Source organism: Salarias fasciatus, chromosome 9 (assembly GCF_902148845.1).
Source record: "Salarias fasciatus chromosome 9, fSalaFa1.1, whole genome shotgun sequence".
Classification (NCBI taxonomy): domain Eukaryota; kingdom Metazoa; phylum Chordata; class Actinopteri; order Blenniiformes; family Blenniidae; genus Salarias; species Salarias fasciatus.
The window spans coordinates 880,674-886,673 of NC_043753.1; the positions used below are offsets into that span (position 1 = coordinate 880,674).

The 6,000-nt window shown below is 50.1% G+C and overlaps 5 non-coding genes and 1 pseudogene across 5 annotated transcripts; 3 read left to right on the top strand and 3 right to left on the bottom strand.

The window, feature by feature from the left end:
- The window catches only part of LOC115394657 (SCO-spondin-like), a 136,523-nt pseudogene that overhangs the window by 111,582 nt on the left and 18,941 nt on the right, over window positions 1-6,000 (top strand).
- trnas-aga (transfer RNA serine (anticodon AGA)) lies at window positions 4,112-4,193 on the top strand. Its single transcript has one exon. It is a non-coding gene; the product is annotated as a tRNA-Ser (tRNA).
- Window positions 4,434-4,515, bottom strand: trnas-aga (transfer RNA serine (anticodon AGA)). Its single transcript has one exon. It is a non-coding gene; the product is annotated as a tRNA-Ser (tRNA).
- On the top strand, window positions 5,133-5,214 carry trnas-aga (transfer RNA serine (anticodon AGA)). The gene has a single exon. It is a non-coding gene; the product is annotated as a tRNA-Ser (tRNA).
- On the bottom strand, window positions 5,608-5,679 carry trnaa-ugc (transfer RNA alanine (anticodon UGC)). The gene has a single exon. It is a non-coding gene; the product is annotated as a tRNA-Ala (tRNA).
- On the bottom strand, window positions 5,814-5,895 carry trnas-aga (transfer RNA serine (anticodon AGA)). Its single transcript has one exon. It is a non-coding gene; the product is annotated as a tRNA-Ser (tRNA).

Genomic DNA, 6,000 nt, shown 5'->3' on the forward strand with positions numbered 1-6,000 from the left:
ATGGCTTTCATGTATGGGGCGAGTTTGCAGGACTGCACTTCTCATTTCCCAGTTCAACAGTGGACCGTCACGGTGAGGTAACTTTCTGTTGCACAGGACGTCCAAGTATCAGTCGTCAGTGCGAGGCTTTGTGCTTTAGCCAAATCATCCTCAGTGCCTGTGCGTGCCGTTTCATAGATGTCGGGGATTACGGTGTTGGAGAAATAAGTACGAGAAGGGACAATGTAACGTGGATCAAGCGTTGCCAATAAATTAGCAAAGCCCACATCGTCAACCACGGAAAACGGCTGCACATCTTCAGCAATGCACATCCCGATTGCACGGGTTATTTTCCTGTGTCTGTCTGAATTCGTGCTGCACAGCTTCTGAAAAGCGTCTTCGATGCGCTCTTGTGTTTTCACTGGTGTCGCCTTCGTGGCTGTCCTGCTCCGGGAGAGCGATACATCTGGGTGATGCCGGCTGAGGTGTTGACTCATGTTGGACGTGTTCCCATTAGCGTGTGGGACTAGCGCTGAGCAATGCTTGCACATAGTTTTATTATTGTCCACTCTTTTCTCTCCCTCGTCGTTATAATCCACGGGGGAAACGAAATGTCCCCATACTGCAGATTTGAATGAAGCCGATGCTTCCTCAAACTCCGGTCTCTTCTCCCCTCCGCTCGCCATAACTTTTCCTTTGTTTTTCTCCTTCCTGTCTCAGTGTGTGACACTGAGCCCAGCTTCTCCTCAGTGAGAGACTCCGCCCACTCGGCCATGTGCTCGCCTCCCATTGCACAGTCGCTGCTTGAGTGATTGCATATTAACGAGCAGGGCGGGGTTTTGCACAGAGTTGGGTGAGGAGGGGAGGAGGGTTGTCAGCAGAGCCGGAGACCAGGCGCTGGGACAGATGAGTGCGTCCCGCAGCTGTTAGAAATGAATTAATTGTAAGACCGAAAAAGCGCGCTTCATGAAGGCGAATTGAGCCGTGCAGGGCGAACCGTTGCACCCCTATTTCAGACGCATGCTAAATGTGACTGATGGTAAATGTGCGTTTTAGATTAGATTTTATTGTGTTGCTGCGGTTGGACGTTAGCTGACAGCAGGTGCAGATGTAGCACTCTCATAATGTAGCGCTACAAATCACTACCATTATTTTTCCACTTTCCACGACATATGTAGGCAATGCAAACGAGCAACTCTCACTTTTTTGCAGGGTAGTGTAGTTTGCTCCCGACGATAAAATTATGCACTATGCTAATAAAAACATCTTTTTTTCTTTCTTTCTTTTAAAAAAAAACAAAACAAAAACGTAACTCACTCAGTGGCTCCCCACTCCTACGACATACGTAGGCAACACAAACGAGCAACTCTCACTTTTTTGCAGGGTAGTGTAGTTTGCTCCCGAGTCGATGATAAAATAATGCACTATAGGGGTGTAGCGGTACACAAAAGCCACGGTACGGTACGTACCTCGGTGTAAGGGTCACGGTTCGGTACGTTTTTCGGTACAGCGGGGAAAAAGTAACAAAAGCTCCCAAATGTACCAGAACATTTTTCCCAAGCCCACGCGACACATTATTGGCCCAGGTTACATGGTGTTTTTTTCAATCCGATTGTAAAAAATCGTATTAAACGGAGTGTATTCATGTAGGCATACAAAGCATCCACGATGAATCCTGGTTTACCAGGACCCTGGGTGAAGCGGATTACACAGAGTCCTGTGACATGAGCACAAAGTCTCTGGAGGACCTTCCAGTCTTCCTCTGCAGCAGCCGTCCTCAGACCCAGCAGAGAGTTTCTATCTGCTGATCTCTGCTCAAATAACATCCCAACATCTCCATGAGACGCTGCTCCCCTGGCTGGAACACCGCCGCCGAGCGGCACGTCTTGGTGTGAGGTCTGCGCTACATGCCGATGTTTCGAATTAACTGGTGCCCGTGTTAGCTTGTGACCAATAGACTGAAACATGTAGTCGTTCTGGCGAACGTCGGTTATGGACAGTTCCAGTGAGTGTATACGTTTAAAGTCTTTTGTGAGTCTTACTTTAACAACTGCTGTAATCAGCATGTGTTTACACAGACCTCCGCCATCATTCGTTAACACGGGAACCAGTTAATCCATAACACCAGCCGGCGATCGCTCGTATTCTGCTATGGAGCTCTTTATACAACTCGCTGTTGCACAATTTGGTTCCATCTCGCCTCTCCAATGTTTTTTCTGTCTGGGTTTTTTATTAAAAAAGTGTTTTTCCACCACCGCGGCGTTCTCTGCTGGTTTTTTGACTGAGCTGCTTCCTGTTTACTGGCACGTCACACCTCACTACGTACGAGGGAACGCACGCAGAACAAATACTCTCCCGTTTAATCCGCTCCGCCACACGCTGCAGCTCTCATTCCGCTTGTACTTTCTTCTTCGTTTGTTTATGTTTGCACCTGCTTGTTCTTCTTCTTCTGTGGTAATGGTGGTTGCCGGCAGCTTTCAGGCTCATTACCGCCACCTAAGGTTGTAATCAGGACTCGCTTTTTTATTTTATTTATTTATTTTTTTTAACTCACTTAGTGTGTTCGTCATGTGATTGTGTGTACCGACCCGTGACCCCCGTACCGTGACGGTACGGGACGAATACAAATACCGTTACACTCCTAATGCACTATGCTAATGAAAACGTCTTTTTTCTTTTTTTTTCTTTTTAATTTACTTAACTCACTCCTTGGCCCCAACTCCACTGCTCATTCCACCAACCAGTCTCCGGGAGCTGATTGGCTGTCTTCCCCCCTCAGCCCCAGAGAGCCCATTGGCTCCTTTCCCCGTGTTAGGACTGTTAGGATATGTTGGGACATTAGTTTGGAAATGTTAGGACCTGTTAGGATATTGTGAGGAACTGGTAGGATCTTGTTAGGCCTCAGTTTGCAGACCAATCGCTGGCAGGTTCACGACAAAAAGGGGCCACAACAACCCTGTTGACTCTGATGCTGAAGCTCAGAGCAGGAAACGCTCCTCAGTGACTCGATTGAAATAATAATAATAATAATTATAATGCATTGGTTTTATATAGCGCTTTTCAGGACACTCAAAGACGCTTTACATTGCATTATTCATTCTCTCCATACTGGGTGGTGGTAAGCTGCTGCTGTAGCCACAGCTGCCCTGGGGCAGACTGACGGAAGCGAGGCTGCCAGTCTGCGCCATCGGCCCCTCCCACCACCAACCATTCACTCTCACAACTTTCATACTGATGTAGTTCCCCGGTTTTTCCACAAGATGGCAGCAGATTACAGATTAACTTCCTAACTGTGAAGTCAAAGTTCATCTGTCAGCTGCTTCAGGAGTCCCACGATCCACCAAGATAACAGTGAGGAAATAAAACATGTAGTGTGGTGTGAGTGGCTCTGAGATGTGGTGAAGAAGTGTGAGAAACATGATCTGAGCTGCTGCTGTGAAACGTGAAGCTGGGTTTTCCGTTTGTTTTGCCGCCGACGGGAGGCGGTCGGCTCAGAGAAGATTCTGCTTGGTGTCGTCTTGAAGTGCAGCTTTTCTAGTTTCGTATGAGACTCAGCATGTTGGGGTGGAGCGGACGGAGGTGTGCTTTGTATCGGGTGTGGCGTATCGTTGCATTTGTATTTTGAAGTTGTAATGAAACAAATTCTCGGTGGTCAAAGTGCAGCTGGAGAATCGGCCAGGCAGGAGCCCATCACTGCAATCAGCTGCTTTACATCTGGGAGAGACCTGAAGCCGGAGGAGAGCACAGCTGCTTCCAGCCCGCAGTGTGGACAGAGCGTCTGAGTCGTGATCAACACTGCCTTCAGCAGGATTCAGACCGCTGCAGGGAGACCCCGATGGTTTTCTGATGAACTGAAGAGCTTCTTCAACTGAAGAGGCAGAATTTCAACGAATTAAAAAGATGAGAAAACTGGAGTAAAATCCAGGCAGCTGTCGGCGCAGTCCTACTGTGTCTCAGACTGTTTTGAAGTTCAGCCTTTGGAGAAGCTGCTTTAACCTCAAGGTGAGAAAGTTAATCTGTAATCTGCTGCCATCTTGTGGTCAAACTGAGGAACTAAATCTGATCTCTGAACCACGTCACAGTGTGACCACGTATTTGCTGCTCTGAGCTTCACCAGCAGGGGGACAGTAGGGTTGTCGTGGCCGAGTGGTTAAGGCGATGGACTAGAAATCCATTGGGGTCTCCCCGCGCAGGTTCGAATCCTGCCGACAACGGAGGTTTTAATTAGGAACTGAAAACAGTGAGGAAAAAAACAACAGTTCAGCAGGCTCCAGGGTAGTGGCTTCTTATAAATCTACCAGTCAGCTTTCCTGTCACGAGTTACAGTCAGTGAACACACTGCGATTTAGATTTCACTCCTATGAGAACAAATGATTCAAGTTAAACTGCAGTAAGTAGGATGCACCTGCTGTTATCTGTTTAGCTACGAGAAAGTTCACCAAGATTAAAGCTCACGTTGTCGGCAGGATTCGAACCTGCGCGGGGAGACCCCAATGGATTTCTAGTCCATCGCCTTAACCACTCGGCCACGACAACCCTGCTCTTCTGCTGCTGATCTACAGCGGTGGAGGCAAAGCGCTGCACCGTGAGCCACATGGGGAATGCAGTCTGGTGATTCTAACCTCGTCCAGGAGAGGAGATAGCAGATTGTCTGGGGTTACAAGAGAACCCAGCTCAGGGTGGGGGCCCCGCCCACACCGTGGTTATAGGACAAGGCCAGGTAGGCGGCCAGCGGCGGCTCCACAGGCGGTGGGTTAGCCACGCCTGCTTTCTCAGCGCCGTCCAGATGCTGTCTCCAGCTGAGCGTCGTGACGCGGGTGGACAGTGGTTTGTCCCATGTCGGCGTTCGCTCAGCCACAAAGTCTGGGAGCATCGGCGGGTTGTTTTTCACCGTCGCCGGCTCCGGGGGCAGAAAGAGCCCCGCAGACCGTGACGGAGACGGCCACTCCGCCTCCAGCTTCTCCACCGGGAAACCTGGGAAACAGGCAGAGGAAGGAGGCGTGGCGGTCTCTGGATTCGGAGAGGAGCGGGTCACGCCGTTCCTCCAGGCTGATCGATCATCATCTGAAATCTGCAGACGTGACTCCACAGTGTGACGACTGCATTAGAGACTCATCTTCTGCTCTGAGCTTCACCAGCAGGGGGACAGCAGGGTTGTCGTGGCCGAGTGGTTAAGGCGATGGACTAGAAATCCATTGGGGTCTCCCCGCGCAGGTTCGAATCCTGCCGACAACGGAGGTTTTCATGACATGTTTGCCGGTTACGTTTCCTGCTGGATTTCACTCATTGAGCTGAGCGGCGTCTCATTAAGGCCTGCTTCAATATATGAAAGGGGACACTCAGGAACCGTCGCAGGTCGTTCTAGTTCAGTGCCAGAAGTAGTTTGGGTGTAGTGCGTACTTGTCAGATTGTTCTGTCACCCCTTCAGTGGTCGTCCAGAAAGTTTCACCAACACTCAGATGGTTGGATTTCACTCCTGCCTGAGCAGATTCATCTCAACACGTCCTGTGTAAACATGTGGAAGAGCTCAATATCTGCTCTGAACACATCATTCAGACACCGATTTGTTTTTTTATCTGTGTAAAGCAAACATTAGTGTTCTGCTCCCACGGTGAGAAAACATGAGAGTGGAGATGCCGGGGATTGAACCCGGGGCCTCATACATGCAAAGCATGCGCTCTACCACTGAGCTACATCCCCTCTGTGAGGCAGAGCAGAGCGTGAGGGGAGGGGGAGGGGCCAGACCGGGACGATCAGGAGATGATCAGCAGACACTAGACTGTGCTGGTCTGGGATCTGGTTCTCATCAGGAGGTTCAGCAACACGAAAACCTTCGTTGTCGGCAGGATTCGAACCTGCGTGGGGAGACCCCAATGGATTTCTAGTCCATCGCCTTAACCACTCCGCCACGACAACCTGCTCGCCCCCCGCAGTGACGCTCAGAACAGGAAGTCAGCGCTCAGAACAGGAAGCGAGCGGTCACACTGCGGAGAAGGGCCTGAGGACCCTGTCCTGTCTCCG